The sequence below is a fragment of the Pelodiscus sinensis genome, chromosome 1 (genome assembly GCF_049634645.1).
Source record: "Pelodiscus sinensis isolate JC-2024 chromosome 1, ASM4963464v1, whole genome shotgun sequence".
In the NCBI taxonomy this organism is placed as follows: domain Eukaryota; kingdom Metazoa; phylum Chordata; order Testudines; family Trionychidae; genus Pelodiscus; species Pelodiscus sinensis.
In genome coordinates this window covers 90,889,191-90,913,058 of record NC_134711.1, presented here as the reverse complement: position 1 = coordinate 90,913,058, position 23,868 = coordinate 90,889,191, and the positions used below count along the sequence as shown (strand labels likewise).

Below are 23,868 nucleotides of genomic sequence, written 5' to 3'. Positions count from 1 at the left end.
GCCCCCTAGGCAAGTGTGGGGAAAGCTCCCCCTCCTGTTTCAGTTCTCTTTGGGTACATCAACTCGACTTTTGCCCTGCTGTGTCAAGTTACGCAACTTCAGCTACGTCAGTTGCGTAGCATAATTCGAAATAGCTTAACTCATTTTTTGGCGCTGTCTACACAGCAGGAAGTCGAAGGAAGAGCGCTCTTCCTTCGACTTCCCTTACTCCTCGTGACCTGAGGGTTACTATAAGTCGGCGTAAGAAGTCCTCCAGCTCAACGTTATTTCGAAATAAATGCTTGTTGAGTAGATGCGCACTCTGTTATTTCAGAATAATAAGTTATTCCAAAATAATGCTGCTGTGTAGATGTACCCTCTGACAGCAGCTTCACCTGGCCCTGGCAGGTAGGCTCCACACTGCGTGGGCCTTGGCTGGGAGTTACACGCTCTCTGCTGTCCAAGAGAGTCTTGGGTCATCCTTGTGAACTGGTGTGAGGCAGGCACTTTGCATCAAGTCCACAGGCTGATGTGGAGTGATGGAGCAGAAAGAGTGAGCGGCGGGGAGGGAAAGAGAGATTGAGCCGGAGCGATGGCAATGCAGGGGGGAGGGAAGGCAGGAGCTAGGACTACGAGCAGCACAAATGTCGTCTTAATAATACAGAGCCTGCTCTCCACACTAACCTTGCGTTTTATCAACTGCTGTGTGATTTCTTTGTTTCAGAAAAATATCCCCCTCAGGCTACTGTAGCTCAAGTTTTGTCGCCAATATTTATATCTTCCTGTCTCTTCTCGGTGCCTTCGTGCTTGGAAAAGCTGCCCAAGGGGACTGTGGGACACAGGAGAATTTAGGAACGAAGGGGCTGCTACAGTGGAGCAGTCCGTGTATTTCAGTCTTTTCTCCTCCAGAAGCAGTCAATACTTGCTGCTTCTGCAGAAGGCAAAAGGGCCAATTGTGCAATGCTTCCAGTGATCACCTTACACCAGGGCTGGGGAACCTTTTTTGGGTCTGGGCCACACAGAGAAATCAGTCAGGAGCCGCACACAAGTGAGAAGCAAAAAAAAAAAAAAAAAAAAAAAAAAAAAGGAGGGTGGGGGGAGGGGAGCAAACAAACAAACCCTCACAGAAGCCCAGCAGTGGTGGGGCTGGAGTGCCAGCATGGGCTCCTTAATGCTGGGGAAGGGAAACCTTGAGACTCAGGGGACTAGATCCACCCCGCCTTACACCCTGAAATTGGATTTGTCTATATTCCCTAAGGCTGTGTAACTATCCATATATTATCAATGGTCCTGCAATGGATATGGGGAGAAGCTGTGGCCACGGGGACAGCTAAGGGGGAAGTGGTATGGCTTAGTGGATAGCTCACTGCAGTAGGGCTCTGGTTCCTTTATGTCCTAGTCCCAGCTCCATACCTAGCTGTGCCTCTGTTTTTCCACCTGTAAAATGGGGATAACAGTCGTACCTCCTTTATAAACTACATTGGGATGTACAAATGTAAAGTGCTGTATCAGAACTGGGATAGACAGAGCCACTTGTCCTATGGTGGTATCAAAAGGACTCGAGTGGAGGATCTATTTTAACAAAGTTGCCTAAGAAAAATAGAGGGACATTCCCCAGCAGAACAGTCCAAGTTCTAAGGAAGAGTTTAACACAGCGAGGGGCATTTGTCCTCCAAGGGGGTTGGCATGTTGAATTGTTTGGTGCAGACGAAACACTGGGAGCAAGATTTGCCTCACTGAAGTCTTCTGCCCTTCCCCCTCTCTCGACTTCTTCTGGTACATGGAACAGGGATCATTCCACATAATCCAGTGTCTGCAAGGAGCAGGTGATCCTTTAGCCTTTGTGTTTTCTGCTTGTTTTTAGTAAATAGATCTGCACATTGCTTCTGCATGACCCTGCCGCCACTGCATTTCCTATTCATCACTGCTAAATTTGACTGCTTCTGTACTTCACAAGCATCCACGCTTCTCCTCCTGTTAGGGGGCAGGGTAAGGAGACTATAAAGTCCTCTCTGGGGGCCAAATTGTGATATCTGTTATGCAGGTGCAATTCTGTCATCTTCAGGGGGTAGCCCTCATGTTAACAAGGGCAGAGTTTGAGCCAAAATCATCTCTTTTCTGGTCTACCTTGTCCTATAGTTTGCTATCTCTTGTCGTGGTCTGTTGGTCCCCTCAGACTCAAGCCATCGCTGCATCCACTCTTGTGACATTGCCAATCTCTTTTCTATCTTATCTATCTTTCCTGAAGCAAAATTTGAGACCATGGATTGGGTCAGGGTATAAAAAGATCCCACATCCCGGTGTGATAAGATCTACAGTGCTGTGGGGTTTTAGCCCCCCCTTTTTTATTACCCCTCGCCTTCTGCGTGCTTTCCCAACAGCTGCTGCACACTGTGCACACAGCTTCATGGTGCTACTTGACTATGTTGCCTCCAGGGATTCTGTGGATTTAAAGCCAGTGGAGGCACTGAGGCTGGGATAGCATTGTCTGGGCTCTAGCAGAAGCACAGCACATGGCTAAGAAAGCCCCCTAAGTTAGTGGTGGGCAACCTGCGGCCCATCGGGGTACGATGTGTGACCCACGAGACACTTTGTTTACTATTGCCCATGTGCAGAGTTGCCAGTTTCTGCACGTTTCATTCCGCATCGTTTTTTTCCTACTGGTATTACTACAGACATGTAAAGCAAGGGCACGTGCAGTGAGGTGCGTGTTGATTGCACACAACGTTGTGAGAGTTGTACACTGCCTCGGCATCGAGTCAGAGTGCTGCTACGGTTCACCCCACAAATTCTAGGTACACAAGTGCAGTTAGAAAAACTACCTATCCTGAGAGATGTGGCCAAGACAATCTTGCGGCCCACTGAGATGAAGGAGGGTCACTCACGCAGCCCTCTCACTAGCCTGCGTTGCCCATCGCTGTGCTCGGTGTTAGTCTTGGGTCCAAATGAGGCTGAGCTTTGTGTGTTGAGTAGGGTTTGCGATTCAGGCTCGTGCTTGCTCCTCTTCAGGAGTAAACACGCCTGACCAGAGATACCGATCTAGTCACCCCATGAGATGCCATCCAGAGCTTCCTTCCACTCCATTCCCCAGCACTGCTGCTGATTAGACAATCAACCATCTCCCCCCTGCCTTCTCTCTGACCTGCTTTTACCTCTGTGGGGGCAGGCTTCCCTACAGAACCAGCAGAGCTGCTAGATGAAGAGGATGTTGATTCACCTCAGAGCTGCTGACCCTGGCCCAGATGGAGTGCGCTAAAGTCATGGGCACTTTGGAAATACAGAAAGAACGGAGGTCAGCTGAGAGACCCTTTCTGAACGAAGCCGTGGTACTGTGGTGGAAAGATAATTAGGATCCCATAGCTGGTGCCTCCCCCCATTTTCCTGGTGTGTGCGCGGAGGTGAAGGGTCACCAGCAGCAATGTTGTGAAATAAGGACTGGCTGCTTTCTGTGCTTGCCAATTTCTCTGTTGTCTGTGTGAGCTGGGGGGAGGGGAGTGTGTGACTAGACTAGATGGGGAGGGGAGAGGAGGCGGGCTTTGGGCAGAATAGCAAATGGGTATCCAGACTAACTGCAGCATCTCTTTGTGCAGGTGGGTATATGACCCTGCCTTGTATTGCATGTGCGGTTGGGGGGGGGGGGGGGGTGGGAGGAGAGGACAAGACTGGTGGTGAAGGAGGAAAGGTTTTGACCCAATTGCACAGGGAGGAAAGATACAGGCAATGAGCTGATGGGAAGAATGGGGCGAAGTCAGTTCCCTTAGCTCCATGGGCGAGCCTTGAGCAAAATGTCTCCTCCTTGGTTCCGATGGTGGTATCACTTGGCTGCTCACAGTCTAGGGAACATCTAGCCCTGGATCCCAAACCCTGCTGAACCTTGAGGGAGGAGTATGGCCATCTTTCACCTGTGCCATCGGGGTGGGCAAAGTACAGCCCATGGGCTGGAACTGGCTCACCAAATCTCCAGATCTGGTCTGCAGCCCAGTGGGACCCTCAGTGAGGCTCCCTGCCCCCTGCATGGTGCTCCGAGCAGCTCTGAACACTGCAAGCCTGGGGAGACGAGAGAGGCTTTGTGTGCTGCCCCCTCCCCCGGCACAATCTTGCAGCTCCCACTGGCCAGTTTCTGGCCAATGGGAGTTGCTTGTTTGCAGGACAGGCAGCGCACAAAGTAGCCCTTCGCCCTCTGGGCTTGCAGCATTCAGAGCCACACATGGCCTCACAGCCGGCTGCTCTGAGTGGCATGCAGTGGCATGGAAGTCAGGGACCTTGGCTGAGGAACCTGCTGGGCTGATGGCTAGGGGCTGCCCAGGTAAGCACCTCCCGGCCTCTGTCTGCCTCTGGCATCCCAGCTCCTCCCTCCCACCAACCCTCCTAAGCCTCCCTTCTGCACCCATACACCATGTCACCCAAACCCTCTGCACCCCTGCTTCTACACCCATACCCCCTCCCAGTCTCTGCATATCCTCCTATACCTTTCCTCCAGGTTACAGCCCCCTCCCAGACCTTGCACTCCAATCCCCTATGCCCGGTCACACCCCAGGCACCCTCTCTTGCACTCCTCTTTCAGGTCAGTATCCTCTCTTGCACCCATAACCCCTCCCAAATCCTGCCCCCCCATCACATTCCCAACTTACATCCCCCTCCTGGACCCTGCACCCCCTCTTATACCCCTCCTTCAGGTCAGAATCCTCTATTACACCCGTAGCCCCTTTTGGATCCTGCATGCTCTCCTGCACTCCTGGTTCCTGCCCCATGTCGCAAACCCCTCCTTCACCCACACCCTCTCCTACACCCCAGTTCCTTACCCCAAGGTTCCTTCTGTACCCAACCTCCATCCCAAACCCTGCACCACCTCATGGAAGACCAAATCCTTGGAGTGACCCCCATCAGAAACGATTGCCCACCCCTTCGTTTAGGATTATTTCTAGGGATGGGTTCCTGGGGACATCCCTTCCCTTCCTACCCCCTCTCCTTTGTAAACACTGGCATTACTTCTTCATGAGAGTGAGCTGTGGGCTACATTGAATTCTACTCCCTGGAGACAGCTCCCCTGGAGCACAAACACACTTGTTACTCTTCTTTTCCCTGCTTCTGTCTTCATAAATGGTCTGTTTTTCCTGGCCGGGGAACTGGCTACGCTGGACTCTGGCCTTCCCCTTGGGGCCAGGAATTCCTCTTTTTGTGAGGCAGATTCATGTATGTTCTTCCATATGGGCTGAGGTATGAGGGACTGTTCTCTTTTCCCCTTAGCTTTTCCTTTCACCTGGACCCAGACAGGAAGCAGGAGGGTCCCACTGCCTGTAGATGATGTGGCTTTGCACTAGTTATGTGCAGTCAGGCTTTCAGTACTCAGACATGCACTTTAGTGCTGGCCTGTGTTCTCCCTGCTATGCCAATCTTGCCCTGCCACGGCCACACACGCTCAGAGCTCTGCCAGTGCTCCTCAGCCCTGGCCTGCAGCATCCCAGGCTAATCCAATTTGGGCTCCCAGTTGGGTCTTTTGTAATTCCTGCCTCCCAGGACAGTCACAGCAAGTGGGTCTTAGCTGCGGCTGGCAAAAACAAGGGATTGAGCATGTTATAGATTAGCTGGGTGCTCTGCTGCTTTTTACCAGGACTGAGATTTAGAGGTGGAACTTGATGCAAACATGGCTGAATTTCTAGTCCTGCTTGATACCCAGCCTTTCGCCCCTGGCATCTGTTTACCAAATGGAGTCTACAGCGGATCACAAGTGAAATGAATTGTGGAGGTCTCATCATAATTTGTAGTTGCAGTTGTTCACATCACAAACCCTTCAAACAGTTTGTCATGGCAAGCAGTCCCCCTTTGAGCTGTATGGAGATTGATGCCTAGACTAGCAGGGGCTGCTGCAGATCAGAGGTGAGGGGTGTGCAGACTCAAGGTCTGGAATAGCAGCAGATGCTGCGGGTCTGTGTTGAGTTGCATTGGCACAGCTGTGTGGGGAGCCCAGGTTAGAACAGCAGCACTGAATCATTCTCTACAAATCCTCTGCTTGTTTGACTATAAACTGGGGGGAGGCATGTGTTTCTTCAATTTCCCACGACAAAGCAAGTATAAAGGGGATTATGAAGGCAATGCTGGGGGAAGAGAGAGGGATTTAGAAGGAGAGGGGAACATGAAGATTGAAAGAAATAAAATGCAGATTGAAGTTGTCGGACCAGAACACAAGAACTTCTCAGTCTATATATTTAGCTCAGTGAGGTGTATAAACAGAAACCTGCAGCCAGCTCAGTCGCTTCCCCCCAGTGGAGTGAGTCATCGGCCCTTAGATCTAAAGTTAGGTTCACATTGCAGCTTACACTCGCTCTCCCATTTTATTTTTCTCCTTTCTATTTTGAAGGATGTGGGAAAAACTGAGCCCTGCCTACTGGAAGCAGCAAACACAAAAGGTGGTGGCATTAGCAGCTCGACCAGTCCCCAACGGGATGCCATACGCACCAGCTACCCATGCTGAGTTTATGTGAGCTGGCCAGAGCACACAGGCTGCCTTAGGGATGGACCTGGGACTGTGTCCTGACCTTTAGTAGTTGAGAGCGATCTGTCCGCACCGCAGATGTGACTCCGAGGGGCTGATGTGCTCTGCACAGCTGTGTCACTACTAAGGGGGGCCGGGTGGGCTGTCCCTACTAGCTAGACACAAAAATGGATTCTGGGTGTTTGCTAAAGGTACCTGCATCAGCCTTGGACCAGGTGGGGCCTCTCTTGCTCTGGGGCTAACAAAGTCTGCCCCTGGGGTCAGAGGCAGGGGGTTTGGCTAAGGTCTCCCTCTGAAGTCAGAGGCAGGGAGCAGGACTCAGCTAGGGTTTGACCTGGAGGCAGGGAGGGGATTTGGCTTGACTGTGTCAGAGACGAATATGCCAAGAGCGCCTGCTAGTTGAGCCAAGCATAGTTTGGCTCCCCACGTGGCTTAGCCTTTTATATTGCTATTGGCTGGACCCCAGCTGCCTGCTGGGTTTATGTGAGCTGGCCTGAGCACACATCCAGATCCTGCACTGGCTTGTGCCTGGCCACTGAAAAATGAGACACTGCTTGTCCTGAGCATGTGGACGCTTGGGGTTCAAATTGCCAGCGTAGGACATGCTGTGGGGAGGAGGGGGCAGCTCACAGGCCTGCCAGGGGGACACTATTGACCTGAGGTCTCTTCACTTCTATAAGACTCTTTCTTCCCTGCCTGTCCCCCACCACCTGGCCCCCTCTTAGAAGCTGTTTGCAGTTGAGGATCGCCAGGGTTGGTAATTGCCCCCTTTAAGTGAAATCAATAGCAGCCATTGAAGTCCACTTCCAGGAGGGTTTCCAACACTCAGGGCTCTTTAGAACTGAAATATAGACCTGTGCCTTTGTCCACAAGCACGGCTGGCTCAAGTGATGAAAGGGAAGACATGCTGCCTGTATTATTCCCCTCAAAAGCAACAGAGCCAGTGAGAGGGAGGAGGAACCCCCAGAGACAGCTCCAGATATGTGTGTAGCATCAGGCACACTTCTAATTGGACCCGAATGCTGGAACCAGGATTAACCCCTCTCTCTTCCCTCCCCCCATCTTGGTATCAGAGGAAGGAGCCCCTTGTTCCTCTTGTGACAGGAGATCAAACTTTTGGAAGGAGTTCCAGCGGCTGAAGAAGCAATGTTACTCCAGGCCTGAGACGAGGAACTGTCGCCCTCTCTTCAGGTGTTTGCTCCAGTGGTTGTGGAGGGTGAAATCAGACCATGAGAATACTCCCCTCCCCAAGGATTTGGCTACAGATGTCTGGTGGCTCACATCACCTGCTGTACTCGGTGTGACTGACAAGCATGCAGAAATCCTTCTCCAAGTGTGCAGTCCCTGTGGAGTCCGGGCTGCATTTGTGGTTGAGAAGGTGCAAAATTCGGCTTTTGTTTGTTCTTGTCACCAACTCCAGATTGAGAGGATAAATCAGACCTCGTCATTCCCCTCTCTGCCCCTTCTCCCCCTGACCTTTGTAGATGGACTTTTTTCTGGTTTAGAGCGTTTGTTTGAAAGCCAGAGTTCAAAATGGCAGCCTGACCCTCATGGTGTAGATATTTGGGAAGCTACGTAAATTTAGCTCCCTGTCAGCCTCTCTGTGTGTCCGTCCCTCCTTCCTGTCCTGGGTTCCGTATGCCTTCTCTCACAGTTCTTTCTCTCTGCCTTCTCTCACAGACTAAAGTCTCTCTCTCCCTGCAACCTTCTTTCTTTTCTCCGTCTCGCCTTCTCCCTCTGCCCTCCTCCTCCCTTTTCTCATTGATATTCATGTATGAATAAATTCAATTGCATTTTCCCTTTTCCCCCGAAGGGGCTTGTTGGTGAATTGGAGACATTTGAAATCATAGAGTGTTCCAGTGTCTCATTCGTGGGATGGGACCAGAGCTGTTCCTTCTCAGCAAGGAAAGGAGGGAGAAGCCTTTGGTGAAAGGGGGAGAAGTGAGGGCTGAGGGACTCGTGATGAGGAACCCAGGGGGCCAGGGTGAGTTAAAGGGACCATAAAGCAACAAAGGCATAGAGGGTCAGCCAGCCTTTCGTTTGCATCTAGGAGCAGCGTGTGTGTGCATGGGGCTGTATATGGAGGAGGAATGTGTCTGTGTGTCCTGAGGTTTGCTGTATAGCTGTTTATATAAAGTGTGGAGGTGTGTGTGTCTGGGGTGGGAGTAGGGAAATAGCAGGGGTGTGCCATGCTGTTCATATAGTATGGAAGGTCTGCTGTGTATATGGCTCCCTGGTGTATATATACTTGTGTATGGAGAAGGGAGGAAGCTTCTGTGATTAGTGCCCAGGACTGGGAGTCGGGATAACTGAGTTTAACTCCTACTTCTGGCACAAACTACTGGGCTATGTCTACACTCGTGGCTTCTCGCATGAGAAATATGCAAATGAGGCTAATATTCCTGAAAATAATCAGAGGGTTTTTCTTGTGCAAGAAGGGGCAGTGTAGACAGCTCCTTCTGGTGCAAGAGGCTCTTCTGCAAAAGTGGCGGCTCATAAGATATGCAAATGAGGCTCGGCGATATTCCACGCTTAGCCTCATTTGCATATTTCTTGTGCAAGAATCCGCTAGTGTAAACATAGCCCTGGTGTGATCTTGGCAAAGTTTCTGAAGGACCCATTCTATGAGGTACTGAATGTAGGTGTGACGGCGCTTTGGGGGTCCCCCGTCTCCTGCACCCCGAAATGGCACAAACAGACTGCACCAGCCGGTGGAATAGAGGAAGTTTATTGCCTCTCCAGGATACAGCACAGCACAGATGTAATCTGGTCACAGAGCTGGGCTAGGATGCCTCAGGCCCCCTTGAGATGGGGGAGACTGGGCCCCTAAACTCCAGCCCCTTTCCCTAGGCTGTCTCCTCCATGCTCTCAGACAGCCACAAAACTAACCTTCTTCCAGCCCTGCCCCCCAGCCAGGGCAGCATTCCACCTTTCTTTGTTCCTCTCCATGGGGGGTGTCTGGCCATACTGGTTTGCATAGTGACTCATCCTGCTTTGCTGGGTCGTGGTACCCACGGCAGCCAGTGGGGGTTACCCCAGAGCCAGCAGCATAGAAACCAGCCAGGTACCCCCACTACGTCACAGGAGGTACTCAATACTTCATAGAAACTGCCCCTTACTTCCTCTGAAGGATCAGCCCCTTAATTTCCGTGCCCTTCAGTTTCTTCACTTGTCAGCATGGGCTAACAAGGGTCAGCTCATTAGTGTTTTGAAAGCCCATTGTTATCCCCGGCTGCAAGGCAGTTTAGAAGTGTGAAGTATATTCTGGGACATCTATAAGTTTGTTAAAACTAGAGCTAAGTAGATTGCCAGCGGCCTGGCATTCCAAAGCCTCACACTGTCCATCTGTCCTTCTGCCTCTGACGTGGCCAACCTTTGACACAATTAGGCATCTCTTGTAGTATGCCAACAGTTTTGCTGTATGGTGGGAGGTGGGTGTAGCCACATCCAGAGTCATGTTGAGATTGGTATTTCTGAAAATCAGGTTCAGTTTATGTTTTGAGATGCTCACTGGTGTTTACACACACACTCACACTCACACTTATACATATGCACAGCTCTGGAACTGCTCCTCCTGGGGAGTATTGTATGAAAGAGCTTAAAAAAATATCAAAACTCTTTCCAGGTGCTGGAGAGAGTCCAGAAAAAGCAACATGGCAAATTTACAGAACAGACAGGCTGTCTAACAAGAAGTGGCTCAAAGATATGCATATGTAGCTTGAGATAAAAGATCTCATTTATTTCAGCGGGAACATGCATGGATTCATGACATGATCTGGAGGGGTATAAAGAAGGGCTTTTTGTTTAAGTGCATTATTAAAAACAGAATAATAACAGGCCATTTCTATAGTACTAGTCATCCAGAACTCTTGACTCACTTTGTTTCCAGTCCTTCATTTCTTCCTCACGCTAAATACCCATTGACTTCAGTGAGAGCCAGATTTGGCTTCAGTAGGAGAATGATCAGGCCCTTTATCTAATAAAATAATGTTATGTTGAAAGTTGTTAATGGCTACCCTCAGGGAAACTTGGCTTCAAAGGAAATTGCAGACTTCATTGCAGCCAATGGCTGGGCCAAGTGCCGTTCTTCAGAGTCGACAGAAGGAATAATCATGCCCCTTATGTAGTAAAACTGACTTGCTGGCTATGGCCCAAGGCATGAGGCCACTTGACAGGTCAGAGCTGTGTGTATGGACTGAGGGGTTTTCCTGGTTGCATGCTTCTTGGGCATAGTCTTGCTGGGATGGCACACTTGGGGATTGCTGAACAAGGAAACTGCCTACTGCTTGCTTCCACTGCTATGTTCAGGGAAACAGGGCTTTGTGTACGCATTGTTTGTTGACAAATAAACAAGAGCAGCAGACAAGAATATATCTGACTCTCATATGATCTGTTTGTCAATCTGACATAAACGATCTTACAAGGCTAACTGCTCAGGCCAAAGCTTCAACTACAATATTAATAAATATTTAGCACTTACATGCAGGGTCCCTTCACCCACCACTAAAGAGAAGTCTGCTCTGAAGTGGAACATGGCAGCTGTTCGACAGTGCACAGCAACACTCTGTAACAACTAACAGCAGGAAGAAAACAAGATTCTATCCAATGTTGAAAGTGCAGAGAGCATTTTAAAGGAAGCAGAATGTAATTTTCCAAATTGGAAATTACTCAGGATTGTAACGTTAATGCCCCTACCCTTGTGAGAAGCTCCAGGGACTTTTTAATGACCGTAGTGGTCAGGACCTTTGTCTTCACATCTATAAGAGGACACCACAGTACCCAGTAGCAACATTTTTCATACCACGATCTCACATTTAACCACTTGCAACCATTGATCCTCCTCAGATAGGATCCAGAGGCCTGTCCTGCCACGTTCCTAAGATGCATTGTTGGGAATTCACATGACCATATGTGTGGTGGAAAATAGCAATGTAAGCGAGTAGTCGACTACCTGATAAACATATACTTATCATCAGGACTCGACAAACTATGTAATCTACTCACCCGTGGAGAGTAGATTACAACCCGGAAGAGCTGGGTTTGGGCGATCGGTGCACGTGCAGATCGCTGGACAGCGCAGCTGACGAGCGGGGCTCGCCACAGCTTGGCGAGCACTGCTTATCAGGTAGTGGAGTCACTACTCGACTAGTCACTTCCCCTCCCACCCCTTGCTGCCTCTGCATCAGAGGCTCCAAGTGGGGCGGGGAGCAGGAGCCATTGCTGGAGGGAGCTGGCTTAAAAGCTGGTTTCCTCCAGCACCATCTCTGTGTGGCAGCAGGGGAGGCAGAGGAGCAGCAGGGGACTGTCTGGGTGTGAGCTGAGAACCAGCTGTCCCGGCTTGTGCCTGGTCCCAGAAGCTGCACCTCTGCTTTTGAAATGTAGCAAGAGCTGCCCGCAGGTCCCCACTTGCCCCAGGTTCCAACTGCTGTACCTCTGCCTTTGAAATGTAGCAAGAGCCGTGGGCGGCTTTTGCTACATTTCAAAGGCAGAGGTGCAATGGGGATAACGAGCACCTTCCTCCCTCCTTACCGAGTAGTCGATGGACATTCCATCGACTACTTGATTAACTGAGTAATTGAAATTGAACATCTCTCGTGGAAGGGAATCTGCTGCAATGACAAATGCTACCAGAGACAGGGCATGAGTGGAACTCACATTCCTCTGAACGACTGCAAGCACCAATTTGAGAACCACTGCCGGGCCAGAGAGTCAGATGCCCCAATCCCCCCAACTGGATTCATGCCCAGGTAGAGCCCTGGTGAGCACCAAGGCACAGATCCAACTGGGGCCGTAGTCCCTACTCAGCCACCTAGCAAAGACAAAACCACATACTAGAACTGTAACCTTTCACCTGCTGTAAGTAAAGGGTACGAGCCATTCAGTGCCAGGTGCTGTTTGCATCTGCCATGGAAACCCAACGGAAACTTAAAAGGAGAAAAATGTACATATCATAGGGCCTATTTATCTGACTGTACAAGAGGCTGGGCACAAAGTCAGGTTACGTGATTTCCTAGCTCTTTGGCCACCTCTGCAGGTGGGAGACTAGGACTTACTACTAGAAATAACAGAGCAGCTGGTATACTGTCCTAGCTCCATTGTCTCCCGCTGAGCGATGCTGCTTTACATCAGCAGATGAGCTGGTCCAGCAATTCCTGTCAATTATATTTCAATATACCATTCCCCGCACCCATTCCAGTGTCATAAACACAGTGGAGAATACATTTATAGTGAGTTGTTTCCATCTCTGCAGTTGTGATAACAGGTTGTGTGGGTGTGGGTGTGTGTGTGGGTGTGTGTGTGACCTGGATTTGAGGGAGGGGCTTTTAAGACTTCTTGTTTATTATACCTCTCTGAGAAAATGGTAAATTCCTTACTTGCTTGGTTTGTGACCTGTTGAGGGACATACAGATCGAGTAGAGGAAAAGGTGCAAGCAGTCTGAAGCCAGTGTCAGAACAGAGTAGAGGAAGGGCTGGCTAAAGACAGAGGGGAGACCAGCTGGCCTGAGACCCACATTGTGTGTGTGTGTGTGTGTGTGTGTATTTCTGCCTTTCTCTGATGCTTCTAAAATTTCTGCCTGTGTGTGTCTGTAATTGTAGGTTTCCCCTAAAGACATTTGGTGTCACTGTAAGGATAGCATTTCTCTCTGCCTGTACAGTTATTCTGTCTCTCTGTGCCACTCACTCTGTACGCCTTTGGTGAACATACCATAAGACACAGGGAGAGAGAGAGACCGATAGAAATCACACACAAATCTCTTCTCCTGGCTTTCTCACCATGGAGTAGATAAACTTCCCTCATCACCTTCCACCCCTTCCTGATTATCTTGTCCCTTTGGTCTTTTTTGTTTTTTAAGGGAGCTGCCTTCACTCCTTGCCCCTTTATCCCCACCTGCTTGGGGGAAAAGAAAAACAAATCATCCCAGCTCCCTCCCTCCAAGGGAGAGATTGTTTTAGCTCCGACTCAGAAGCCTCAGACTCCAGCCTGAACAGGCACCTTTTCCTAACATGTATTTTCCTTTTACACCATCTCCTTCCTGCACACGCTCAATGCTCGCAGCTATGGATCTAACACAACTCCCTGATTCTTGCCAGCAGGTTTTTTGCTCCCGATCGCTCAGCTGATCCTGATCTTTTTCTTTTGGGGTGGAGGGGGTAGGGGTGTGTGCACGCTTGGGGACGAGGACTGTGTTGGAAATTTTTCAAAGCTTCCTTTTTAAAAATTTGTACCTCTTTGACCTGGACTTTCCCTTTTGGAGATTTCTGTTCCGTGCAAAGGTAGGTGGGAGACTGGTACACCTGGCTAACCTAAATTGTCCTGCTCTCTTAAAAAAACCAACAACAAAAAAGCCAACAAAAAAAAACTTGAACCTCCACCCCTATCCACCTTTAGAATACCTGTTCTCTTAGGATCTGTTTTCTTTTTGAAACGAGTAAAGGGTAGATGCTTCTGTGCTGTTAGTTATTTCATCTTGCCAAAAAGGAAAGTTATTTCTGTGTTTGTCCCTGCCTCTATTTACCCAACAAGTAGTAATAATTTATCTTGTCTGTGGGGAGAATATGGATCTAGTAGTATATATCGGCAATTATTATAAAGAATGTGTTTCTCACACACAGATGGAACCTCTTTTTTATATGTCTATAAATACTATACAATGGGTGTATGAATAATCTGAAGAAATGTAGTATTAATCATGGATTTTTTTGGGAGGGGGATGGAGAGGATGAGGGGGTTAGAAAATCTCCCCTCTGGAGAGCTGACTGTCTGAGACTGTATATTTTTAACTTTTGTTAAACTGGCTTACTGGTAAAGGTTGATTTAGAGGTTTCTCGTTTTTTCCATTTGCATAGCAAGAGTTGGGTTTGGGGTTTTTAAAAAAATCCCTCTTCATCTTTACTTATTGTTATTACACTGAAATTGTGTACAGCTTCCCAAAGTGTTTTGGAGGGTTTGAAAGATAGGATGCACTTTATACATAAAATTTGTCAGTAACTGTGAATTTGGGAGGAGAGGGAAGAGAGAAAATTTTAAAAAAGAAAGACCCTGGGATATTGTTAGACATTGATGACTGGCAAATATTTGGCACGGTCCCCCCAGTATTATGTTTTCGTAACACTGAAGTGCATTCCATTTGCTTCATGGTAACAGCAGCTGGGTGAAAAGTACCAAGGGCTTCAAAATCACTTTAGTGCAAATTATTCCAAAGAAAATGGAAAACATCAGAAAACAGAACTTGCCTTTTATTTTCTGTCAGTCAGAAGGGAACAATTTCTTGTTGATCTGGGGGGCTGTTCATGGATCCATGTCTCTCTTACCTTGTATAATGCTACATTAATTGTCTGTTGTTTCTATGTGCTATTGCAGGGTTGTTGGTCTGTTTAAATTCTGGCTGGTGATGAAAGGTTTGTTTGATATTGGGGAGAGGAGGAAGTGCCTCTTATCTGCACCCCCACATTAATGTTTTAACCCTGTCTTAATTTGGGGCAAGACATACACAAGCCCACAGTCTTCATGTCACCCCCCTCCCCACCCACACCTTTTAAGAAACTTAATCTGCAACACATAGGGAACCCAGAGCAGAGAGGGGAACAGTGATTTTTTTCAGGACACCTAAGCCCTTGCAGCAGCACCCCCCCCCCCCAAGTGCTTCCTCATATCGTGAATCTGGGTAGGAGGTCTGATGCAGGCAAGGGACACGGTTAGTGCTAGCTGGCCTCTCTCCCTCCCCACAGCTTTGCCAATGTACCTCAAGCCTGACTGCATTATCCCCAGCTAATCCAGTTTTGGAGATGCCATGCATCTCTGCCTAGTGCAACTCAATCCCAATCTACAGCTCTCCCAGCTTTCACAGCCCTCTCCTATCTAGTCCAATCATAGCATTGTGCAGCTGGGCTTGTGGGTTCCTTTTTCTCCATTAAATACAGATTTCATGGTGTTCGTATCAAATATACATTGTTAGAATAATGCACCCCCATTTTCTCTCCCTAAGTAAACATGGTATGTCAACACATTCCTTTTCTGGGGGCAGGGGGGCAGGTACAGGCTTATGCCACGCACAGATGCCTGCACCTGACTGGCTTGGGAAGAACTGATACCACCCCACTCAGGTAAGGGGGAAGCAGTTCTCCAGAGAGTCTTGGCACCGCATGCACATGTAGGTGGAATGACTGGGAAAGGCAGGTGTCCCTGGAAAGGGTGTATATGAGCACTTACCAGCTCTACACATAAGTAAACAGACACCTGTCATGCTGTGAGATTTCAGGAGTGTGAGAAACGAGGAGGGGGCTTCCTCTCAAGGGACTTTCTGGATCCCATTTCTGCCCCCTGGAGTGGGGCTCTTTCTGAAGGTGTTTAAAAACAAACAGCTGGGTGTGCCCTAGCCTTCTCCTTTTTTCCCTAAAAGCCCCACCATGACTACCTTGGTTGCAGCTCTACCATTGATGCCTGAGGGTACACAAGGGCAGGTCAGAGACTGGGGAAGCATGAATAACGGCTGATGCTGGCTGGGGAAGTAATTGTTAGTTGTTTGCCTCCTTATTATTTATTTGGATGGGTAAGTGTCGTGAGCTTAGCATGTGTAAAACAAGAAAGGCTAATCAGCGGTCAGGCTGCCCAGAGTCTAGCGCTGGCTGGGCTAGCTTCCCCCATGCTGTTCTTTTGCTGGACCTCCTTATCAGTAGCATCTCCTGCTCTTCCAGCCCTGAGTCTTCCTACAGCTCTGTTACTGCACATCAGTCCTGACCTGCAGCTTCCCTGCTGGCCTCTCTCCCTCCCCACAGCTTTGCCAATGTACCTCAAGCCTGACTGCATTATCCCCAGCTAATCCAGTTTTGGAGATGCCATGCATCTCTGCCCAGTGCAACTCAATCCCAATCTACAGCTCTCCCAGCTTTCACAGCCCTCTCCTATCTAGTCCAATCATAGCAACCTATGCAGTGCAGATGAACAAGACTAGGATGAATTGGGCTGAGTCTCGGTCCCTTATGCCTTTGAGGAAGGATTGGAATTCCAGTTGCCAGTGCAAATAAACTTCATCCGCTTCAAACAAAATCTTTACATCACCTTTTTGTTCATTTTTCTCACATAAAAGAGACAAAAACCGTGTGAAACGCACATGCCATTGGAAGGATTCTTTAAAACCACTAGCTCCCGGTCTGAGGGATAGCCTTGATCCTGAAGTCTAATCCACACAAGTAGCCACTTGTGCCTGCCCAGTGCCCTCCTGCTATCATGGGTCTGTGAATGGGACTGTATCCACCAGAGCAGATTAGATTGTAGGGTCAGGATCATAGTAAGTCTGTGCTTTGGTTTCCCATCTATGAAATGGGGATAAACTTACTTTTTGTGTGAAGTGCTTTGATATCTACAGTTGAAAACTGCTGTATGAGCTACATATTATTAGCATTTAGATTGAAGGTTTCTTCATTTTTGTAAGCCGTATTATAATTAACTAATGAAATGTCTTCAGACGTCTCTAAGAATGCCTATCCTAAAGTTCTCAGCACTCACACGGGTGTATAAAAATACATTAGGCCAACTGAAAATATGACTAACCCATCCAGCCATAACTCAGAAAGTATAAATTAATCAGCTGTCTTGGTAACATACTCCCTTGCTCTCCGTGTACCCTTCATCCCATTACCTCATAAGCAGGGCAGCATGCCCTAAAAAGCAATTTGGGACTAATGAGGGTCAGGATTTTTCCCAGAAAATGCCCTGACAGCAGCTTGTAAGAGCAGGGAGCTGATAATACTGCAGTAGTGTCAGATGGGAAGAGAGGAGGTCTCGCAGGTAGGCAGATCTCAAACCATTCAGGGCTGTATGGATCAAACCCAGCGCCTCCAAAACCTCCCCAAAGCTTCTGGTGAATGAACACACTGCAGTGCGCTCTCAGAACGAACAGCCGCATTCTGCACCCGCTTTTGGTTCCAAAGAGTCTCGAGATGGAGCCCTGTGAGTTGCAGCAGCCTGATCGCCACACAACAAAGGCACGGATGCTGCTAATAAGGGGCTGCCTCCCAAGGGAAAGGTTGTGCCCTTCTTTCCAAGCACAGGTGGTGAAAGGCACTCTTGGCACCAGCTGCTATGTGATTGTCCCCAGACCCTCACCCCTCAAACACGCAGCCAGCCCCGCAGGGCATGCACCAAATCCTGCTCCACCACACAACCTTAACTCCGACCACTGCTCAGTGAACTCCCCTCCCTCAGAGGCTTCTGTGTCCCAGCAGAGACTATAAAGTGTTAATTCCACCTGTGTGTTCTTTCCCTGGGACATAAGGTGGCAGGTTTGCATTTGCGGCAGAGGAACGGAGTGCGTGCGGTGTAGCGGGTTAGGTATGTGGGAAGCATAGGGGAGTTTGTTGCTGAGGTGAGGAACCTGTAAGCATGTTTGTATGGTGCGATATAGAGGCGTTATGAATGTGAAGAATATGAAGGCTGCCTTTGCTGGCAGTTTCTTTGATTTTCATTGACTGCATTGGTGAGAATTGTATTCAAGCACCTCTTGGTCTTAGCAAAGGAAGTTGTTTTTTTTTTTTTTTTGGAGGGGGAGCAGATTTCCCAAGTTTAAATAAGTACATAGCAACATTGAGAGTTGTTCATTGAGCGTGAAATCTGCCCTAGAGTGAGAGCCAACATGTGGCCTATCTTACTCACTATGTGGGAGGGATTTAGGTGGCTCATAAGCCTTTGCGGAGAGATGAATTCCCCCCATGGCTAGCCATCAGTGTTGTTATCCACTTCCTGGGCTCTCATTGTGCTTCCTTGTCCCCCTACAGCCCCTTCTGCACAGCACTCCTCTCCCAGGGTGGGCGGTGGGGATGGCAGGGAACATGGTGGTATTGGTGTTGAATGGAGCTTGAGGGAGGATGAGCAGAGTGGGAGTGGGAGCACTGGGATTGTGTGGGGCTGAGAAGAAGAGCAGCCTCCCCTTCTCTCACCATGACAGGGCAGGGAGAAGGGGAGACTTGTGGCTGAAGGTTGTTAAGGAGTGGAACTACTAGCTTTGTCCCTGAGGCCGCTTGTCCTTCCAGCTCTCTCCGGTGCACCACCAGAGTTCAGTAGTTGTCTGGAGACCTCTCCTGGAGCTAGGGGGTAGATTGGGATGTCACTGATTGTGGGGTTGGATGTGAGGCGTGGATATCTTCTGCTGCACCCCACATCCATACTCAACTCTCTGCCCTCTACAGCCTTCTTAGTCCTCCCACGCCTACCCACCTGCTGCTTTAATTCTTTCATGCACTCCTCCCAAATGCTGGCTCCCCAGGAGGCTCAGGAAGGGGGGTGTGAGGCAGTGTGGAGGTATGATGGTTAGTGGGATGCGGAGAATGGTTGAGTCAGAAGGTGTGCAGAGTGGTGGTGGTTTTAGGTGGGTTTTCTGACCACTTCTGGTCTCCAGCACTACTAACCTCCCTCTGACTCACCAATTCTGCTTAGCGCAGAGGTCCTGGGTCTGGGACAGAATTGAGGGAGAGATGGGTCTCTGGCTGCAGCTCTGATAGGGGTATTGGAGCAGACTGGGGGACCGTGAAGAGAAGAGTGAGAAGTGGGGAAGACAGAGCTACGTGCTGCTGCCTCAGCTTCCTGGTGCACCAGGCAGCAGTGCCATGGGTGAGTGGTGGTGGTGAGGGATATGAGAGAGCAGGGCCATTGGGGGAGGGGAGTCAGTGAGAGTTTGGTGGCATGTGGGGGTAGAGGGGACTTGGGAAAAGCAGGAAGAGTGGGTGGTGGTGGGAGCCCGACCCCTGTGCTGAGCATAAACATCTGAAGGGTTCCCCCAGCAAAGCAACCTCAGTCATTTGGCTCACTGAGTCAGCAGCCGTGACTTCTCTGAATAGGCCCAATTTTGCAAAACTCTACTTACGAGTAGTCTTTACTATGTAAGTAGGACCAGTCTTTCCAGTGGCACTCTCACAAGTAAGGATTACTCACCTGAGTACATGTTTGCAGGCTCAAGCCGGATATTATTTAACCTAACTGCATCTCATGCGCTGTTAAGATTTTTTGTTTTGTTGGAGAGTTTCTAAATCTTGAGGGGTCCAGCATCACCTTGCCCTGCCCATTTTTGAAATTCCCAATCAGGCAGGAAAATCTTGTACAAAGAGGTTAGCAGAGCTGCTTTGGTGGCTGCCCTGTCTGAAGGTGCTGTGAATACGCATGGGGGCGGGGCAGTGTGGTCTCCCTCAGCGGCAGGCTTGGCAGAAGCAGAACTTTTGGCTGCTGCCTTTATGGCTTGGTAGTGAGTTAGGGTTGCCAATATTCCAATTTCTGGAAACTTGTCACTACAGCAGGAGAGCCAGAACCTTCCTCCTTCTCCTCACTTCTTTCCCTCCACCCAGAAACTGACCCTGCTCTGCCTCTTTTCCTGAGGCCCCATCCCATTGCTTGCTGCAGTTCATTTGATCCTGTTCCCCTCCTTTCTCCCCTTCCTCCAACAGCTGGGCTCCCTCACTCCGGTGCGAGAATGGGAGCATGCCTGCCTGCCCACAAGATGCAAGTAGGAGGTGGCCCCAACTGAGCAGGGACTGGTGTGGGTTGATGACCCAGCACCTCCTCATCCCCCTTTCCCCCACGGACTTTTGGTGTCCATTCAGGACATGTGACCAGACTCTATACAGGTACCCTTTCAACTTGGTTTTCCAGTCCAAAACCAGACATTTGAGAAGCCTAGAGTGAAAGCAGATGAGCTGCAATATGCCCCCAGAAAGGAGCACTTAGCCCTTTATGGTGGATTCAGGCAGGGAAGGTACATGTGTGGGTGTGGGGGGGATGGAGGACAGGACTTGTGCTTTACCCCAAAGGAACTTGCTCATGGACTGGACTTCCCATGTGGGAGAATCCCAGGGACAAAATGACTTAAGTGGGGTTACGCCAGGGATGAGTGTGACTCTTGCGAAAAGCAGAGTTCTTGAGGGGGTACTGTAGGGGATGTGAGAGAGGACTCCAGTGCACCAGCCATACCTGAAATGAGTGGTGATATGACCAGGGCTTTCCAGTTCTAACTTACGTGCTGGTGCAAACCACAAGATTGGTGTCTGCCAGGGGGACTGACACTTCCTTTTTACCTAAAGAGCAGGTACAGAAAGAACAGAGGCAATCCAAGCTCCTATCATACACGTTACTCCACCAGACACTTGGAAACAGAAAGAACTTCACTGTCAGTGACAGCTAAGGTGGGAAGCTAGCAGACCGGCAGGGAATGGGAATTGAGTTAATGGGGGTCATGTAGTTAGGCTCTGTGACCTCCCTCACAGCTTGGAAAACATAACTGCCTTCCCCTCTTCGTGGGCGGCCCTGTGTTGAGTAGTGTGTTATAGATGCTACGGGAAAAGCTCAGGCTTCTAACATTCAGCTTCCCCTCATCTTCCAGCACTAAGCATTTTGCCCTAAAGCATATGGGAAGAAATCTCCAACTCCTCCCTTCTTGGGAGCTCATAGGATTGCTTTCTTCATCCTCCTCCTCTTCCTCCTTTAGTCCCGTCTTATTTAATGCCTTCATTAAGGATCTGGAATAGGGAGTAAACAGCATGATAATGACATCTTCCAAAGATAATAAATTGGGAGATTTTCACATGCTAGTGAGGATGGAGCAATAATACAAAGAGAACCAGAGAGATTAGAAACATGGGTAGAAAATAACATAATAAGATTCAGCTTAGAAAAATGCAAGCTAATGCATCTGGGGGAATGTAATCTGAAACATGTGGTACAAATGCCTAGCTAGAGAGAGCACAGAGATTCAATGGGGGTGGGGGTGGACCTGGGAAGAAATGTGGAACGAGTCCTAGGTGTGACAGTAGATGGCAAATTAGATGTGAGCTTGTATTGTGATAAGGCAGCAGACACCGTTGCAGTCATTCTGTGTGGCTGTGATGTGATTCCCTCCTGGAACAGTGTATTCAGTTCTTGGCACTTCATTATCAGAAAGATGTTGGCAAATTAGAGGGATATCAGTGATGAACAATGCAAATGACCTACGGGCTGGAGGGATTATTTGAGGCAGGATAAAGAGTTAAATTGGTGCAGCTTGGCTAAATGATGATTTAAGTGAAAGGACATGATGAGACTCTACTCATTTGAAAGGTGCAAACCTCAAGGAGGGGGAGGAATTATTGTGGGTTATACCACAGGATGCAATTTAATGTTTTGCGTTGAAATTTAGAGATGAAAAAACACATGGGCTGACTCTCAGGAAGAATTTGCTGCCAGAGAGGTCTATTAGAACGTAGAGTAATCCTCAAAAGGATGTCCTGGAACCCAGGGCTGGCTTTAGGAAGTGCTGGGCCAATTCGAACCGTTTTGTCGTGGCCCCGGCAGCTGGCATTTTTTTGTTGACCAAAAAAAAAAACCACACACAAATTTAGGTTGAGCCAAAAAAAAAAAAATCACACAAAGAAACAAGTCACGGCCCCTTTAAATCCCCAGCTGCAGGGGCCAACTCCCCCTCCTGCGGTGTACAGAAGCCACCGCGCTCCTCCTCCAGGGCCGACGCCCCCTCCCGCAGCATGCCCGGCATACTTCCGGGTTTAGGGCGCGGGGCCCTCTGGCTTTAGGGTGCGGGGACCTTTTAGGCACGGGGCCCAATTCAGGGGAATCATGTGATTCGGCCTAAAGCCAGCCCTGCTGGAACCCTCCTCCTGGGGGCTACTTAAAACTGGACTGGGCAGAGCGCTAACCATGTTTGGTAGAAAGCAATTGTGCATTATTGAGAGATGGAGTAAATGAAACCTGCTGGGTCTTCATCTCTCATTTCTGTCACACTCAGATTATCATTCTGAGCACTGCAACATGAAGATTTGCATAGGCACCCACCTTTCTCCCAGATCTCCCAAGCCCAAACATGGTGTCTTTTTCATTCTCCACAGTTCCCTCCCCCATCTCCTGTTCTGGGACAGACTCAGGTTACCTGGCTAGTATCTCCTGGCCAAACAATTAGATTTTGCATGAAAGAACGACTCTTCTGTGGAGCATGGATCAGCCTATGCTGCCTCCCTTCTCCTATCCCTGAGGCTGGTGAAATCTTGTCTGCACCAAGCAAATGAGAGTCTCCAGAGGAGCCAGGGTAAGGAGGAAGAGGCTGTCAAGCCCTCTGAGTGAATTGGCCCAGGTGACTAATGTGGGAAGATAAGGTGCATCTGTTACTCAGCTGTTCATCTGCAGGGAAATGATCAGTAGGCATTTAAACAGCCTGACCACATGGAGGGCCCTAGTCATTGCATAGTCCATTGATGGTGTGTTGAAGCACAGAGGCATTCCTCTTCTTTCCCAAAACTCTGGTATTTGTTTCAGGTACAAACAGTGAATTAATTCTTTTGCTGTGTTCTATACATCCTGGCTTCTCCTCACAGCAGAAAATGCCCCAAGAAGTACTGTGTGAGGATGGAGGAGGTTCTTGCTCCGTTTGTTTTATATTAACTCCTGTCTGCACTTCCCTCCTCTCTTGGGCTGTGTCTAGACTGGCCAGTTTTTCCGGAAAATCAGCCGCTTTTCCAGAAAAACTTGCCAGCTGTCCACACTGGCCGCTTGAATTTCCGCAAAAGCACTGACGATTTCATGTAAGAAATCAGTGCTTTTGCGGAAATACTATGCTGCTCCCATTCGGGCAAAAGTCCCTTTTGCGCAAAACTTTTGCGCAAAAGGGCCAGTGTAGACAGCCCAGATTTGTTTTCCGCAAAAAAGCCCCGATCGCGAAAATGGCGATCGGAGCTTTTTTGCGGAAAAGTGCGTCTAGATTGGCCACGGACGCTTTTCCGCAAAAGCGCAATGTTATAACGCGAACTCCACGCCAATCTAGACGCTCTTTTCCGAAAATGCTTTAACGGAAAACTTTTCCGTTAAAAGCAGTTCCGGAAAATCATGCCAGTCTAGATGTAGCCTTGAGGTCTACTTCAGTTGAAGAGATTTGAGTCAGATGGCTATGGGCAATCTAAAGAGGCCAGCCCCTCTCCCTTACAGGTTTCCACACACAGGCATGCACATGTATGGATCTATGTTTGCATGCAGATATGCACACGCACATCTGACAGGAAGATGCATGCACGCGCACGCGCACACACAAGATGAGCATAAAGACAGAGCCAGGTACAACTGATGATAATTGTGATACTAGAGTGGAGTAAAAGGTCACAGATGAAGCTATCAAAGATAACACACAAGTGACACGTGTGTATAGAAACAAACACACAGGCTCTGTCACATGCAACATATACTGACAGGATACACAGGCATGCGCACACACATACACAATCACCACATGGATTCACCCACACACATTCATGAATATACCACACATGTACTTATGCATGTTCACGTGTATCCAATGAGAACATTCACAGAGTGACACACACACATATTCTGACGGGTATACATGTGAACTCACGCACAGATGTGCATACATAGG

The 23,868-nt window shown here is 49.0% G+C and overlaps 2 long non-coding RNA genes across 2 annotated transcripts in view; one reads left to right on the top strand and one right to left on the bottom strand.

The window, feature by feature from the left end:
- The window catches only part of LOC112545975 (uncharacterized), a 63,732-nt gene that overhangs the window by 29,110 nt on the left and 10,754 nt on the right, over positions 1–23,868 (top strand). The window lies entirely within an intron of this gene.
- LOC112545974 (uncharacterized) overlaps positions 20,596–23,868 on the bottom strand; it is a 60,675-nt gene continuing 57,402 nt past the window's right edge. The window contains exon 4 of the long non-coding RNA XR_003089562.2: positions 20,596–20,974. This is a non-coding gene — a long non-coding RNA (uncharacterized LOC112545974). The remainder of the gene's footprint in view (positions 20,975–23,868) is intronic.